The sequence below is a fragment of the Schistocerca piceifrons genome, unplaced genomic scaffold (genome assembly GCF_021461385.2).
Source record: "Schistocerca piceifrons isolate TAMUIC-IGC-003096 unplaced genomic scaffold, iqSchPice1.1 HiC_scaffold_574, whole genome shotgun sequence".
NCBI lineage: Eukaryota > Metazoa > Arthropoda > Insecta > Orthoptera > Acrididae > Schistocerca > Schistocerca piceifrons.
In genome coordinates this window covers 326,577-339,993 of record NW_025728815.1, presented here as the reverse complement: position 1 = coordinate 339,993, position 13,417 = coordinate 326,577, and the positions used below count along the sequence as shown (strand labels likewise).

The 13,417-nt window shown below is 48.3% G+C and overlaps 42 non-coding genes across 42 annotated transcripts; all 42 read left to right on the top strand.

Moving 5' to 3' along the window:
- The first annotated feature begins 62 nt into the window (after positions 1 to 62).
- Positions 63 to 134, top strand: Trnat-ugu. Its single transcript has one exon. It is a non-coding gene; the product is annotated as a tRNA-Thr (tRNA).
- Positions 135 to 380: 246 nt separating this feature from the next.
- Positions 381 to 452, top strand: Trnat-ugu. The gene has a single exon. It is a non-coding gene; the product is annotated as a tRNA-Thr (tRNA).
- Positions 453 to 698: 246 nt separating this feature from the next.
- On the top strand, positions 699 to 770 carry Trnat-ugu. The gene has a single exon. It is a non-coding gene; the product is annotated as a tRNA-Thr (tRNA).
- Positions 771 to 1,016: 246 nt separating this feature from the next.
- Positions 1,017 to 1,088, top strand: Trnat-ugu. The gene has a single exon. It is a non-coding gene; the product is annotated as a tRNA-Thr (tRNA).
- Positions 1,089 to 1,334: 246 nt separating this feature from the next.
- Positions 1,335 to 1,406, top strand: Trnat-ugu. Its single transcript has one exon. It is a non-coding gene; the product is annotated as a tRNA-Thr (tRNA).
- Positions 1,407 to 1,652: 246 nt separating this feature from the next.
- Trnat-ugu lies at positions 1,653 to 1,724 on the top strand. Its single transcript has one exon. It is a non-coding gene; the product is annotated as a tRNA-Thr (tRNA).
- Positions 1,725 to 1,970: 246 nt separating this feature from the next.
- Positions 1,971 to 2,043, top strand: Trnat-ugu. The gene has a single exon. It is a non-coding gene; the product is annotated as a tRNA-Thr (tRNA).
- Positions 2,044 to 2,289: 246 nt separating this feature from the next.
- Positions 2,290 to 2,361, top strand: Trnat-ugu. Its single transcript has one exon. It is a non-coding gene; the product is annotated as a tRNA-Thr (tRNA).
- A 246-nt stretch (positions 2,362 to 2,607) lies between these two features.
- On the top strand, positions 2,608 to 2,679 carry Trnat-ugu. Its single transcript has one exon. It is a non-coding gene; the product is annotated as a tRNA-Thr (tRNA).
- Positions 2,680 to 2,925: 246 nt separating this feature from the next.
- Trnat-ugu lies at positions 2,926 to 2,997 on the top strand. The gene has a single exon. It is a non-coding gene; the product is annotated as a tRNA-Thr (tRNA).
- A 246-nt stretch (positions 2,998 to 3,243) lies between these two features.
- Trnat-ugu lies at positions 3,244 to 3,315 on the top strand. The gene has a single exon. It is a non-coding gene; the product is annotated as a tRNA-Thr (tRNA).
- A 246-nt stretch (positions 3,316 to 3,561) lies between these two features.
- On the top strand, positions 3,562 to 3,633 carry Trnat-ugu. Its single transcript has one exon. It is a non-coding gene; the product is annotated as a tRNA-Thr (tRNA).
- Positions 3,634 to 3,879: 246 nt separating this feature from the next.
- Positions 3,880 to 3,951, top strand: Trnat-ugu. Its single transcript has one exon. It is a non-coding gene; the product is annotated as a tRNA-Thr (tRNA).
- Positions 3,952 to 4,197: 246 nt separating this feature from the next.
- Trnat-ugu lies at positions 4,198 to 4,269 on the top strand. The gene has a single exon. It is a non-coding gene; the product is annotated as a tRNA-Thr (tRNA).
- Positions 4,270 to 4,515: 246 nt separating this feature from the next.
- Positions 4,516 to 4,587, top strand: Trnat-ugu. Its single transcript has one exon. It is a non-coding gene; the product is annotated as a tRNA-Thr (tRNA).
- Positions 4,588 to 4,833: 246 nt separating this feature from the next.
- On the top strand, positions 4,834 to 4,905 carry Trnat-ugu. Its single transcript has one exon. It is a non-coding gene; the product is annotated as a tRNA-Thr (tRNA).
- Positions 4,906 to 5,150: 245 nt separating this feature from the next.
- Trnat-ugu lies at positions 5,151 to 5,222 on the top strand. The gene has a single exon. It is a non-coding gene; the product is annotated as a tRNA-Thr (tRNA).
- A 247-nt stretch (positions 5,223 to 5,469) lies between these two features.
- Positions 5,470 to 5,542, top strand: Trnat-ugu. The gene has a single exon. It is a non-coding gene; the product is annotated as a tRNA-Thr (tRNA).
- Positions 5,543 to 5,791: 249 nt separating this feature from the next.
- On the top strand, positions 5,792 to 5,865 carry Trnat-ugu. The gene has a single exon. It is a non-coding gene; the product is annotated as a tRNA-Thr (tRNA).
- Positions 5,866 to 6,108: 243 nt separating this feature from the next.
- On the top strand, positions 6,109 to 6,180 carry Trnat-ugu. Its single transcript has one exon. It is a non-coding gene; the product is annotated as a tRNA-Thr (tRNA).
- Positions 6,181 to 6,427: 247 nt separating this feature from the next.
- Trnat-ugu lies at positions 6,428 to 6,499 on the top strand. Its single transcript has one exon. It is a non-coding gene; the product is annotated as a tRNA-Thr (tRNA).
- A 245-nt stretch (positions 6,500 to 6,744) lies between these two features.
- On the top strand, positions 6,745 to 6,816 carry Trnat-ugu. Its single transcript has one exon. It is a non-coding gene; the product is annotated as a tRNA-Thr (tRNA).
- Positions 6,817 to 7,062: 246 nt separating this feature from the next.
- Positions 7,063 to 7,134, top strand: Trnat-ugu. Its single transcript has one exon. It is a non-coding gene; the product is annotated as a tRNA-Thr (tRNA).
- Positions 7,135 to 7,380: 246 nt separating this feature from the next.
- Trnat-ugu lies at positions 7,381 to 7,452 on the top strand. Its single transcript has one exon. It is a non-coding gene; the product is annotated as a tRNA-Thr (tRNA).
- A 246-nt stretch (positions 7,453 to 7,698) lies between these two features.
- Trnat-ugu lies at positions 7,699 to 7,770 on the top strand. Its single transcript has one exon. It is a non-coding gene; the product is annotated as a tRNA-Thr (tRNA).
- Positions 7,771 to 8,016: 246 nt separating this feature from the next.
- Positions 8,017 to 8,088, top strand: Trnat-ugu. Its single transcript has one exon. It is a non-coding gene; the product is annotated as a tRNA-Thr (tRNA).
- Positions 8,089 to 8,334: 246 nt separating this feature from the next.
- On the top strand, positions 8,335 to 8,406 carry Trnat-ugu. The gene has a single exon. It is a non-coding gene; the product is annotated as a tRNA-Thr (tRNA).
- Positions 8,407 to 8,652: 246 nt separating this feature from the next.
- Positions 8,653 to 8,724, top strand: Trnat-ugu. Its single transcript has one exon. It is a non-coding gene; the product is annotated as a tRNA-Thr (tRNA).
- Positions 8,725 to 8,970: 246 nt separating this feature from the next.
- Positions 8,971 to 9,042, top strand: Trnat-ugu. The gene has a single exon. It is a non-coding gene; the product is annotated as a tRNA-Thr (tRNA).
- Positions 9,043 to 9,288: 246 nt separating this feature from the next.
- Positions 9,289 to 9,360, top strand: Trnat-ugu. The gene has a single exon. It is a non-coding gene; the product is annotated as a tRNA-Thr (tRNA).
- A 246-nt stretch (positions 9,361 to 9,606) lies between these two features.
- Trnat-ugu lies at positions 9,607 to 9,678 on the top strand. Its single transcript has one exon. It is a non-coding gene; the product is annotated as a tRNA-Thr (tRNA).
- Positions 9,679 to 9,924: 246 nt separating this feature from the next.
- On the top strand, positions 9,925 to 9,996 carry Trnat-ugu. The gene has a single exon. It is a non-coding gene; the product is annotated as a tRNA-Thr (tRNA).
- A 246-nt stretch (positions 9,997 to 10,242) lies between these two features.
- Positions 10,243 to 10,314, top strand: Trnat-ugu. Its single transcript has one exon. It is a non-coding gene; the product is annotated as a tRNA-Thr (tRNA).
- Positions 10,315 to 10,560: 246 nt separating this feature from the next.
- Trnat-ugu lies at positions 10,561 to 10,632 on the top strand. The gene has a single exon. It is a non-coding gene; the product is annotated as a tRNA-Thr (tRNA).
- A 246-nt stretch (positions 10,633 to 10,878) lies between these two features.
- On the top strand, positions 10,879 to 10,950 carry Trnat-ugu. Its single transcript has one exon. It is a non-coding gene; the product is annotated as a tRNA-Thr (tRNA).
- Positions 10,951 to 11,196: 246 nt separating this feature from the next.
- On the top strand, positions 11,197 to 11,268 carry Trnat-ugu. Its single transcript has one exon. It is a non-coding gene; the product is annotated as a tRNA-Thr (tRNA).
- Positions 11,269 to 11,514: 246 nt separating this feature from the next.
- Positions 11,515 to 11,586, top strand: Trnat-ugu. Its single transcript has one exon. It is a non-coding gene; the product is annotated as a tRNA-Thr (tRNA).
- A 246-nt stretch (positions 11,587 to 11,832) lies between these two features.
- Trnat-ugu lies at positions 11,833 to 11,904 on the top strand. The gene has a single exon. It is a non-coding gene; the product is annotated as a tRNA-Thr (tRNA).
- Positions 11,905 to 12,149: 245 nt separating this feature from the next.
- Positions 12,150 to 12,221, top strand: Trnat-ugu. The gene has a single exon. It is a non-coding gene; the product is annotated as a tRNA-Thr (tRNA).
- Positions 12,222 to 12,467: 246 nt separating this feature from the next.
- Positions 12,468 to 12,539, top strand: Trnat-ugu. The gene has a single exon. It is a non-coding gene; the product is annotated as a tRNA-Thr (tRNA).
- Positions 12,540 to 12,785: 246 nt separating this feature from the next.
- Positions 12,786 to 12,857, top strand: Trnat-ugu. The gene has a single exon. It is a non-coding gene; the product is annotated as a tRNA-Thr (tRNA).
- A 246-nt stretch (positions 12,858 to 13,103) lies between these two features.
- Trnat-ugu lies at positions 13,104 to 13,175 on the top strand. Its single transcript has one exon. It is a non-coding gene; the product is annotated as a tRNA-Thr (tRNA).
- The last annotated feature ends 242 nt before the right edge of the window (positions 13,176 to 13,417 follow it).

Here is a 13,417-nt window from a genome sequence, read left to right as displayed (position 1 = left end):
GGACTCTGAAATGTATTTTTCTCGAGGGCTGTAGCGATCGCAAAGAGGTGTAAGCCGTAGCAGCCTCCTTAGCTCAGGGGCAGAGCACTGGTCTTGTAAACCAGGGGTCGTGAGTTCGATTCTCACAGGGGGCAGCACAATTTTAAATGGGCCAATGTAATGCTTTGAACCGAAAATTTCAAAATAGCGTGTCTTTTCGGGCCTGAGCCAAGATCACAGATGACGATAGACGAAAGACGGCAGCACCCATCAGTCATCGCTGTGGACCTCAGTGGTAGCGAATTGTTGTGGCAGAGTAAATCTTTGTACGCATTTTCAGGACTCTGAAATGTATTTTTCTCGTGGGCTGTAGCGATCGCAAAGAGGTGTAAGCCGTAGCAGCCTCCTTAGCTCAGGGGCAGAGCACTGGTCTTGTAAACCAGGGGTCGTGAGTTCGATTCTCACAGGGGGCAGCACAATTTTAAATGGGCCAATGTAATGCTTTGAACCGAAAATTTCAAAATAGCGTGTCTTTTCGGGCCTGAGCCAAGATCACAGATGACGATAGACGAAAGACGGCAGCACCCATCAGTCATCGCTGTGGACCTCAGTGGTAGCGAATTGTTGTGGCAGAGTAAATCTTTGTACGCATTTTCAGGACTCTGAAATGTATTTTTCTCGAGGGCTGTAGCGATCGCAAAGAGGTGTAAGCTGTAGCAGCCTCCTTAGCTCAGGGGCAGAGCACTGGTCTTGTAAACCAGGGGTCGTGAGTTCGATTCTCACAGGGGGCAGCACAATTTTAAATGGGCCAATGTAATGCTTTGAACCGAAAATTTCAAAATAGCGTGTCTTTTCGGGCCTGAGCCAAGATCACAGATGACGATAGACGAAAGACGGCAGCACCCATCAGTCATCGCTGTGGACCTCAGTGGTAGCGAATTGTTGTGGCAGAGTAAATCTTTGTACGCATTTTCAGGACTCTGAAATGTATTTTTCTCGAGGGCTGTAGCGATCGCAAAGAGGTGTAAGCTGTAGCAGCCTCCTTAGCTCAGGGGCAGAGCACTGGTCTTGTAAACCAGGGGTCGTGAGTTCGATTCTCACAGGGGGCAGCACAATTTTAAATGGGCCAATGTAATGCTTTGAACCGAAAATTTCAAAATAGCGTGTCTTTTCGGGCCTGAGCCAAGATCACAGATGACGATAGACGAAAGACGGCAGCACCCATCAGTCATCGCTGTGGACCTCAGTGGTAGCGAATTGTTGTGGCAGAGTAAATCTTTGTACGCATTTTCAGGACTCTGAAATGTATTTTTCTCGAGGGCTGTAGCGATCGCAAAGAGGTGTAAGCCGTAGCAGCCTCCTTAGCTCAGGGGCAGAGCACTGGTCTTGTAAACCAGGGGTCGTGAGTTCGATTCTCACAGGGGGCAGCACAATTTTAAATGGGCCAATGTAATGCTTTGAACCGAAAATTTCAAAATAGCGTGTCTTTTCGGGCCTGAGCCAAGATCACAGATGACGATAGACGAAAGACGGCAGCACCCATCAGTCATCGCTGTGGACCTCAGTGGTAGCGAATTGTTGTGGCAGAGTAAATCTTTGTACGCATTTTCAGGACTCTGAAATGTATTTTTCTCGAGGGCTGTAGCGATCGCAAAGAGGTGTAAGCCGTAGCAGCCTCCTTAGCTCAGGGGCAGAGCACTGGTCTTGTAAACCAGGGGTCGTGAGTTCGATTCTCACAGGGGGCAGCACAATTTTAAATGGGCCAATGTAATGCTTTGAACCGAAAATTTCAAAATAGCGTGTCTTTTCGGGCCTGAGCCAAGATCACAGATGACGATAGACGAAAGACGGCAGCACCCATCAGTCATCGCTGTGGACCTCAGTGGTAGCGAATTGTTGTGGCAGAGTAAATCTTTGTACGCATTTTCAGGACTCTGAAATGTATTTTTCTCGAGGGCTGTAGCGATCGCAAAGAGGTGTAAGCTGTAGCAGCCTCCTTAGCTCAGGGGCAGAGCACTGGTCTTGTAAACCAGGGGTCGTGAGTTCGATTCTCACAGGGGGGCAGCACAATTTTAAATGGGCCAATGTAATGCTTTGAACCGAAAATTTCAAAATAGCGTGTCTTTTCGGGCCTGAGCCAAGATCACAGATGACGATAGACGAAAGACGGCAGCACCCATCAGTCATCGCTGTGGACCTCAGTGGTAGCGAATTGTTGTGGCAGAGTAAATCTTTGTACGCATTTTCAGGACTCTGAAATGTATTTTTCTCGAGGGCTGTAGCGATCGCAAAGAGGTGTAAGCTGTAGCAGCCTCCTTAGCTCAGGGGCAGAGCACTGGTCTTGTAAACCAGGGGTCGTGAGTTCGATTCTCACAGGGGGCAGCACAATTTTAAATGGGCCAATGTAATGCTTTGAACCGAAAATTTCAAAATAGCGTGTCTTTTCGGGCCTGAGCCAAGATCACAGATGACGATAGACGAAAGACGGCAGCACCCATCAGTCATCGCTGTGGACCTCAGTGGTAGCGAATTGTTGTGGCAGAGTAAATCTTTGTACGCATTTTCAGGACTCTGAAATGTATTTTTCTCGAGGGCTGTAGCGATCGCAAAGAGGTGTAAGCCGTAGCAGCCTCCTTAGCTCAGGGGCAGAGCACTGGTCTTGTAAACCAGGGGTCGTGAGTTCGATTCTCACAGGGGGCAGCACAATTTTAAATGGGCCAATGTAATGCTTTGAACCGAAAATTTCAAAATAGCGTGTCTTTTCGGGCCTGAGCCAAGATCACAGATGACGATAGACGAAAGACGGCAGCACCCATCAGTCATCGCTGTGGACCTCAGTGGTAGCGAATTGTTGTGGCAGAGTAAATCTTTGTACGCATTTTCAGGACTCTGAAATGTATTTTTCTCGAGGGCTGTAGCGATCGCAAAGAGGTGTAAGCCGTAGCAGCCTCCTTAGCTCAGGGGCAGAGCACTGGTCTTGTAAACCAGGGGTCGTGAGTTCGATTCTCACAGGGGGCAGCACAATTTTAAATGGGCCAATGTAATGCTTTGAACCGAAAATTTCAAAATAGCGTGTCTTTTCGGGCCTGAGCCAAGATCACAGATGACGATAGACGAAAGACGGAAGCACCCATCAGTCATCGCTGTGGACCTCAGTGGTAGCGAATTGTTGTGGCAGAGTAAATCTTTGTACGCATTTTCAGGACTCTGAAATGTATTTTTCTCGAGGGCTGTAGCGATCGCAAAGAGGTGTAAGCTGTAGCAGCCTCCTTAGCTCAGGGGCAGAGCACTGGTCTTGTAAACCAGGGGTCGTGAGTTCGATTCTCACAGGGGGCAGCACAATTTTAAATGGGCCAATGTAATGCTTTGAACCGAAAATTTCAAAATAGCGTGTCTTTTCGGGCCTGAGCCAAGATCACAGATGACGATAGACGAAAGACGGCAGCACCCATCAGTCATCGCTGTGGACCTCAGTGGTAGCGAATTGTTGTGGCAGAGTAAATCTTTGTACGCATTTTCAGGACTCTGAAATGTATTTTTCTCGAGGGCTGTAGCGATCGCAAAGAGGTGTAAGCTGTAGCAGCCTCCTTAGCTCAGGGGCAGAGCACTGGTCTTGTAAACCAGGGGTCGTGAGTTCGATTCTCACAGGGGGCAGCACAATTTTAAATGGGCCAATGTAATGCTTTGAACCGAAAATTTCAAAATAGCGTGTCTTTTCGGGCCTGAGCCAAGATCACAGATGACGATAGACGAAAGACGGCAGCACCCATCAGTCATCGCTGTGGACCTCAGTGGTAGCGAATTGTTGTGGCAGAGTAAATCTTTGTACGCATTTTCAGGACTCTGAAATGTATTTTTCTCGAGGGCTGTAGCGATCGCAAAGAGGTGTAAGCCGTAGCAGCCTCCTTAGCTCAGGGGCAGAGCACTGGTCTTGTAAACCAGGGGTCGTGAGTTCGATTCTCACAGGGGGCAGCACAATTTTAAATGGGCCAATGTAATGCTTTGAACCGAAAATTTCAAAATAGCGTGTCTTTTCGGGCCTGAGCCAAGATCACAGATGACGATAGACGAAAGACGGCAGCACCCATCAGTCATCGCTGTGGACCTCAGTGGTAGCGAATTGTTGTGGCAGAGTAAATCTTTGTACGCATTTTCAGGACTCTGAAATGTATTTTTCTCGAGGGCTGTAGCGATCGCAAAGAGGTGTAAGCCGTAGCAGCCTCCTTAGCTCAGGGGCAGAGCACTGGTCTTGTAAACCAGGGGTCGTGAGTTCGATTCTCACAGGGGGCAGCACAATTTTAAATGGGCCAATGTAATGCTTTGAACCGAAAATTTCAAAATAGCGTGTCTTTTCGGGCCTGAGCCAAGATCACAGATGACGATAGACGAAAGACGGAAGCACCCATCAGTCATCGCTGTGGACCTCAGTGGTAGCGAATTGTTGTGGCAGAGTAAATCTTTGTACGCATTTTCAGGACTCTGAAATGTATTTTTCTCGAGGGCTGTAGCGATCGCAAAGAGGTGTAAGCTGTAGCAGCCTCCTTAGCTCAGGGGCAGAGCACTGGTCTTGTAAACCAGGGGCCGTGAGTTCGATTCTCACAGGGGGCAGCACAATTTTAAATGGGCCAATGTAATGCTTTGAACCGAAAATTTCAAAATAGCGTGTCTTTTCGGGCCTGAGCCAAGATCACAGATGACGATAGACGAAAGACGGCAGCACCCATCAGTCATCGCTGTGGACCTCAGTGGTAGCGAATTGTTGTGGCAGAGTAAATCTTTGTACGCATTTTCAGGACTCTGAAATGTATTTTTCTCGAGGGCTGTAGCGATCGCAAAGAGGTGTAAGCCGTAGCAGCCTCCTTAGCTCAGGGGCAGAGCACTGGTCTTGTAAACCAGGGGTCGTGAGTTCGATTCTCACAGGGGGCAGCACAATTTTAAATGGGCCAATGTAATGCTTTGAACCGAAAATTTCAAAATAGCGTGTCTTTTCGGGCCTGAGCCAAGATCACAGATGACGATAGACGAAAGACGGCAGCACCCATCAGTCATCGCTGTGGACCTCGTGGTAGCGAATTGTTGTGGCAGAGTAAATCTTTGTACGCATTTTCAGGACTCTGAAATGTATTTTTCTCGAGGGCTGTAGCGATCGCAAAGAGGTGTAAGCTGTAGCAGCCTCCTTAGCTCAGGGGCAGAGCACTGGTCTTGTAAACCAGGGGTCGTGAGTTCGATTCTCACAGGGGGCAGCACAATTTTAAATGGGCCAATGTAATGCTTTGAACCGAAAATTTCAAAATAGCGTGTCTTTTCGGGCCTGAGCCAAGATCACAGATGACGATAGACGAAAGACGGCAGCACCCATCAGTCATCGCTGTGGACCTCAGTGGTAGCGAATTGTTGTGGCAGAGTAAATCTTTGTACGCATTTTCAGGACTCTGAAATGTATTTTTCCTCGAGGGCTGTAGCGATCGCAAAGAGGTGTAAGCCGTAGCAGCCTCCTTAGCTCAGGGGCAGAGCACTGGTCTTGTAAACCAGGGGTCGTGAGTTCGATTCTCACGGGGGGGCGGCACAATTTTAAATGGGCCAATGTAATGCTTTGAAACCGAAAATTTCAAAATAGCGTGTCTTTTTCGGGCCCTGAGCCAAGATCACAGATGACGATAGACGAAAGACGGCAGCACCCATCAGTCATCGCTGTGGACCTCAGTGGTAGCGAATTGTTGTGGCAGAGTAAATCTTTGTACGCATTTTCAGGACTCTGAAATGTATTTTTCTCGAGGGCTGTAGCGATCGCAAAGAGGTGTAAGCTGTAGCAGCCTCCTTAGCTCAGGGGCAGAGCACTGGTCTTGTAAACCAGGGGTCGTGAGTTCGATTCTCACAGGGGCAGCACAATTTTAAATGGGCCAATGTAATGCTTTGAACCGAAAATTTCAAAATAGCGTGTCTTTTCGGGCCTGAGCCAAGATCACAGATGACGATAGACGAAAGACGGCAGCACCCATCAGTCATCGCTGTGGACCTCAGTGGTAGCGAATTGTTGTGGCAGAGTAAATCTTTGTACGCATTTTCAGGACTCTGAAATGTATTTTTCTCGAGGGCTGTAGCGATCGCAAAGAGGTGTAAGCCGTAGCAGCCTCCTTAGCTCAGGGGCAGAGCACTGGTCTTGTAAACCAGGGGTCGTGAGTTCGATTCTCACAGGGGGCAGCACAATTTTAAATGGGCCAATGTAATGCTTTGAACCGAAAATTTCAAAATAGCGTGTCTTTTCGGGCCTGAGCCAAGATCACAGATGACGATAGACGAAAGACGGCAGCCACCCATCAGTCATCGCTGTGGACCTCAGTGGTAGCGAATTGTTGTGGCAGAGTAAATCTTTGTACGCATTTTCAGGACTCTGAAATGTATTTTTCTCGAGGGCTGTAGCGATCGCAAAGAGGTGTAAGCCGTAGCAGCCTCCTTAGCTCAGGGGCAGAGCACTGGTCTTGTAAACCAGGGGTCGTGAGTTCGATTCTCACAGGGGGCAGCACAATTTTAAATGGGCCAATGTAATGCTTTGAACCGAAAATTTCAAAATAGCGTGTCTTTTCGGGCCTGAGCCAAGATCACAGATGACGATAGACGAAAGACGGCAGCACCCATCAGTCATCGCTGTGGACCTCAGTGGTAGCGAATTGTTGTGGCAGAGTAAATCTTTGTACGCATTTTCAGGACTCTGAAATGTATTTTCTCGAGGGCTGTAGCGATCGCAAAGAGGTGTAAGCCGTAGCAGCCTCCTTAGCTCAGGGGCAGAGCACTGGTCTTGTAAACCAGGGGTCGTGAGTTCGATTCTCACAGGGGGCAGCACAATTTTAAATGGGCCAATGTAATGCTTTGAACCGAAAATTTCAAAATAGCGTGTCTTTTCGGGCCTGAGCCAAGATCACAGATGACGATAGACGAAAGACGGAAGCACCCATCAGTCATCGCTGTGGACCTCAGTGGTAGCGAATTGTTGTGGCAGAGTAAATCTTTGTACGCATTTTCAGGACTCTGAAATGTATTTTTCTCGAGGGCTGTAGCGATCGCAAAGAGGTGTAAGCTGTAGCAGCCTCCTTAGCTCAGGGGCAGAGCACTGGTCTTGTAAACCAGGGGTCATGAGTTCGATTCTCACAGGGGGCAGCACAATTTTAAATGGGCCAATGTAATGCTTTGAACCGAAAATTTCAAAATAGCGTGTCTTTTCGGGCCTGAGCCAAGATCACAGATGACGATAGACGAAAGACGGCAGCACCCATCAGTCATCGCTGTGGACCTCAGTGGTAGCGAATTGTTGTGGCAGAGTAAATCTTTGTACGCATTTTCAGGACTCTGAAATGTATTTTTCTCGAGGGCTGTAGCGATCGCAAAGAGGTGTAAGCCGTAGCAGCCTCCTTAGCTCAGGGGCAGAGCACTGGTCTTGTAAACCAGGGGTCGTGAGTTCGATTCTCACAGGGGGCAGCACAATTTTAAATGGGCCAATGTAATGCTTTGAACCGAAAATTTCAAAATAGCGTGTCTTTTCGGGCCTGAGCCAAGATCACAGATGACGATAGACGAAAGACGGCAGCACCCATCAGTCATCGCTGTGGACCTCAGTGGTAGCGAATTGTTGTGGCAGAGTAAATCTTTGTACGCATTTTCAGGACTCTGAAATGTATTTTTCTCGAGGGCTGTAGCGATCGCAAAGAGGTGTAAGCCGTAGCAGCCTCCTTAGCTCAGGGGCAGAGCACTGGTCTTGTAAACCAGGGGTCGTGAGTTCGATTCTCACAGGGGGCAGCACAATTTTAAATGGGCCAATGTAATGCTTTGAACCGAAAATTTCAAAATAGCGTGTCTTTTCGGGCCTGAGCCAAGATCACAGATGACGATAGACGAAAGACGGCAGCACCCATCAGTCATCGCTGTGGACCTCAGTGGTAGCGAATTGTTGTGGCAGAGTAAATCTTTGTACGCATTTTCAGGACTCTGAAATGTATTTTTCTCGAGGGCTGTAGCGATCGCAAAGAGGTGTAAGCTGTAGCAGCCTCCTTAGCTCAGGGGCAGAGCACTGGTCTTGTAAACCAGGGGTCGTGAGTTCGATTCTCACAGGGGGCAGCACAATTTTAAATGGGCCAATGTAATGCTTTGAACCGAAAATTTCAAAATAGCGTGTCTTTTCGGGCCTGAGCCAAGATCACAGATGACGATAGACGAAAGACGGCAGCACCCATCAGTCATCGCTGTGGACCTCAGTGGTAGCGAATTGTTGTGGCAGAGTAAATCTTTGTACGCATTTTCAGGACTCTGAAATGTATTTTTCTCGAGGGCTGTAGCGATCGCAAAGAGGTGTAAGCCGTAGCAGCCTCCTTAGCTCAGGGGCAGAGCACTGGTCTTGTAAACCAGGGGTCGTGAGTTCGATTCTCACAGGGGGCAGCACAATTTTAAATGGGCCAATGTAATGCTTTGAACCGAAAATTTCAAAATAGCGTGTCTTTTCGGGCCTGAGCCAAGATCACAGATGACGATAGACGAAAGACGGCAGCACCCATCAGTCATCGCTGTGGACCTCAGTGGTAGCGAATTGTTGTGGCAGAGTAAATCTTTGTACGCATTTTCAGGACTCTGAAATGTATTTTTCTCGAGGGCTGTAGCGATCGCAAAGAGGTGTAAGCCGTAGCAGCCTCCTTAGCTCAGGGGCAGAGCACTGGTCTTGTAAACCAGGGGTCGTGAGTTCGATTCTCACAGGGGGCAGCACAATTTTAAATGGGCCAATGTAATGCTTTGAACCGAAAATTTCAAAATAGCGTGTCTTTTCGGGCCTGAGCCAAGATCACAGATGACGATAGACGAAAGACGGCAGCACCCATCAGTCATCGCTGTGGACCTCAGTGGTAGCGAATTGTTGTGGCAGAGTAAATCTTTGTACGCATTTTCAGGACTCTGAAATGTATTTTTCTCGAGGGCTGTAGCGATCGCAAAGAGGTGTAAGCTGTAGCAGCCTCCTTAGCTCAGGGGCAGAGCACTGGTCTTGTAAACCAGGGGTCGTGAGTTCGATTCTCACAGGGGGCAGCACAATTTTAAATGGGCCAATGTAATGCTTTGAACCGAAAATTTCAAAATAGCGTGTCTTTTCGGGCCTGAGCCAAGATCACAGATGACGATAGACGAAGGACGGCAGCACCCATCAGTCATCGCTGTGGACCTCAGTGGTAGCGAATTGTTGTGGCAGAGTAAATCTTTGTACGCATTTTCAGGACTCTGAAATGTATTTTTCTCGAGGGCTGTAGCGATCGCAAAGAGGTGTAAGCCGTAGCAGCCTCCTTAGCTCAGGGGCAGAGCACTGGTCTTGTAAACCAGGGGTCGTGAGTTCGATTCTCACAGGGGGCAGCACAATTTTAAATGGGCCAATGTAATGCTTTGAACCGAAAATTTCAAAATAGCGTGTCTTTTCGGGCCTGAGCCAAGATCACAGATGACGATAGACGAAAGACGGCAGCACCCATCAGTCATCGCTGTGGACCTCAGTGGTAGCGAATTGTTGTGGCAGAGTAAATCTTTGTACGCATTTTCAGGACTCTGAAATGTATTTTTCTCGAGGGCTGTAGCGATCGCAAAGAGGTGTAAGCCGTAGCAGCCTCCTTAGCTCAGGGGCAGAGCACTGGTCTTGTAAACCAGGGGTCGTGAGTTCGATTCTCACAGGGGGCAGCACAATTTTAAATGGGCCAATGTAATGCTTTGAACCGAAAATTTCAAAATAGCGTGTCTTTTCGGGCCTGAGCCAAGATCACAGATGACGATAGACGAAAGACGGCAGCACCCATCAGTCATCGCTGTGGACCTCAGTGGTAGCGAATTGTTGTGGCAGAGTAAATCTTTGTACGCATTTTCAGGACTCTGAAATGTATTTTTCTCGAGGGCTGTAGCGATCGCAAAGAGGTGTAAGCTGTAGCAGCCTCCTTAGCTCAGGGGCAGAGCACTGGTCTTGTAAACCAGGGGTCGTGAGTTCGATTCTCACAGGGGGCAGCACAATTTTAAATGGGCCAATGTAATGCTTTGAACCGAAAATTTCAAAATAGCGTGTCTTTTCGGGCCTGAGCCAAGATCACAGATGACGATAGACGAAAGACGGCAGCACCCATCAGTCATCGCTGTGGACCTCAGTGGTAGCGAATTGTTGTGGCAGAGTAAATCTTTGTACGCATTTTCAGGACTCTGAAATGTATTTTTCTCGAGGGCTGTAGCGATCGCAAAGAGGTGTAAGCCGTAGCAGCCTCCTTAGCTCAGTGGCAGAGCACTGGTCTTGTAAACCAGGGGTCGTGAGTTCGATTCTCACAGGGGGCAGCACAATTTTAAATGGGCCAATGTAATGCTTTGAACCGAAAATTTCAAAATAGCGTGTCTTTTCGGGCCTGAGCCAAGATCACAGATGACGATAGACGAAAGACGGCAGCACCCATCAGTCATCGCTGTGGACCTCAGTGGTAGCGAATTGTTGTGGCAGAGTAAATCTTTGTACGCATTTTCAGGACTCTGAAATGTATTTTTCTCGAGGGCTGTAGCGATCGCAAAGAGGTGTAAGCCGTAGCAGCCTCCTTAGCTCAGGGGCAGAGCACTGGTCTTGTAAACCAGGGGTCGTGAGTTCGATTCTCACAGGGGGCAGCACAATTTTAAATGGGCCAATGTAATGCTTTGAACCGAAAATTTCAAAATAGCGTGTCTTTTCGGGCCTGAGCCAAGATCACAGATGACGATAGACGAAAGACGGCAGCACCCATCAGTCATCGCTGTGGACCTCAGTGGTAGCGAATTGTTGTGGCAGAGTAAATCTTTGTACGCATTTTCAGGACTCTGAAATGTATTTTTCTCGAGGGCTGTAGCGATCGCAAAGAGGTGTAAGCTGTAGCAGCCTCCTTAGCTCAGGGGCAGAGCACTGGTCTTGTAAACCAGGGGTCGTGAGTTCGATTCTCACAGGGGGCAGCACAATTTTAAATGGGCCAATGTAATGCTTTGAACCGAAAATTTCAAAATAGCGTGTCTTTTCGGGCCTGAGCCAAGATCACAGATGACGATAGACGAAAGACGGCAGCACCCATCAGTCATCGCTGTGGACCTCAGTGGTAGCGAATTGTTGTGGCAGAGTAAATCTTTGTACGCATTTTCAGGACTCTGAAATGTATTTTTCTCGAGGGCTGTAGCGATCGCAAAGAGGTGTAAGCCGTAGCAGCCTCCTTAGCTCAGGGGCAGAGCACTGGTCTTGTAAACCAGGGGTCGTGAGTTCGATTCTCACAGGGGGCAGCACAATTTTAAATGGGCCAATGTAATGCTTTGAACCGAAAATTTCAAAATAGCGTGTCTTTTCGGGCCTGAGCCAAGATCACAGATGACGATAGACGAAAGACGGCAGCACCCATCAGTCATCGCTGTGGACCTCAGTGGTAGCGAATTGTTGTGGCAGAGTAAATCTTTGTACGCATTTTCAGGACTCTGAAATGTATTTTTCTCGAGGGCTGTAGCGATCGCAAAGAGGTGTAAGCCGTAGCAGCCTCCTTAGCTCAGGGGCAGAGCACTGGTCTTGTAAACCAGGGGTCGTGAGTTCGATTCTCACAGGGGGCAGCACAATTTTAAATGGGCCAATGTAATGCTTTGAACCGAAAATTTCAAAATAGCATGTCTTTTCGGGCCTGAGCCAAGATCACAGATGACGATAGACGAAAGACGGCAGCACCCATCAGTCATCGCTGTGGACCTCAGTGGTAGCGAATTGTTGTGGCAGAGTAAATCTTTGTACGCATTTTCAGGACTCTGAAATGTATTTTTCTCGAGGGCTGTAGCGATCGCAAAGAGGTGTAAGCTGTAGCAGCCTCCTTAGCTCAGGGGCAGAGCACTGGTCTTGTAAACCAGGGGTCGTGAGTTCGATTCTCACAGGGGGCAGCACAATTTTAAATGGGCCAATGTAATGCTTTGAACCGAAAATTTCAAAATAGCGTGTCTTTTCGTGCCTGAGCCAAGATCACAGATGACGATAGACGAAAGACGGCAGCACCCACAGTCATCGCTGTGGACCTCAGTGGTAGCGAATTGTTGTGGCAGAGTAAATCTTTGTACGCATTTTCAGGACTCTGAAATGTATTTTTCTCGAGGGCTGTAGCGATCGCAAAGAGGTGTAAGCCGTAGCAGCCTCCTTAGCTCAGGGGCAGAGCACTGGTCTTGTAAACCAGGGGTCGTGAGTTCGATTCTCACAGGGGGCAGCACAATTTTAAATGGGCCAATGTAATGCTTTGAACCGAAAATTTCAAAATAGCGTGTCTTTTCGGGCCTGAGCCAAGATCACAGATGACGATAGACGAAAGACGGCAGCACCCATCAGTCATCGCTGTGGACCTCAGTGGTAGCGAATTGTTGTGGCAGAGTAAATCTTTGTACGCATTTTCAGGACTCTGAAATGTATTTTTCTCGAGGGCTGTAGCGATCGCAAAGAGGTGTAAGCCGTAGCAGCCTCCTTAGCTCAGGGGCAGAGCACTGGTCTTGTAAACCAGGGGTCGTGAGTTCGATTCTCACAGGGGGCAGCACAATTTTAAATGGGCCAATGTAATGCTTTGAACCGAAAATTTCAAAATAGCGTGTCTTTTCGGGCCTGAGCCAAGATCACAGATGACGATAGACGAAAGATGGCAGCACCCATCAGTCATCGCTGTGGACCTCAGTGGTAGCGAATTGTTGTGGCAGAGTAAATCTTTGTACGCATTTTCAGGACTCTGAAATGTATTTTTCTCGAGGGCTGTAGCGATCGCAAAGAGGTGTAAGCTGTAGCAGCCTCCTTAGCTCAGGGGCAGAGCACTGGTCTTGTAAACCAGGGGTCGTGAGTTCGATTCTCACAGGGGGCAGCACAATTTTAAATGGGCCAATGTAATGCTTTGAACCGAAAATTTCAAAATAGCGTGTCTTTTCGGGCCTGAGCCAAGATCACAGATGACGATAGACGAAAGACGGCAGCACCCATCAGTCATCGCTGTGGACCTCAGTGGTAGCGAATTGTTGTGGCAGAGTAAATCTTTGTACGCATTTTCAGGACTCTGAAATGTATTTTTCTCGAGGGCTGTAGCGATCGCAAAGAGGTGTAAGCCGTAGCAGCCTCCTTAGCTCAGGGGCAGAGCACTGGTCTTGTAAACCAGGGGTCGTGAGTTCGATTCTCACAGGGGGCAGCACAATTTTAAATGGGCCAATGTAATGCTTTGAACCGAAAATTTCAAAATAGCGTGTCTTTTCGGGCCTGAGCCAAGATCACAGATGACGATAGACGAAAGACGGCAGCACCCATCAGTCATCGCTGTGGACCTCAGTGGTAGCGAATTGTTGTGGCAGAGTAAATCTTTGTACGCATTTTCAGGACTCTGAAATGTATTTTTCTCGAGGGCTGTAGCGATCGCAAAGAAGTGTAAGCCGT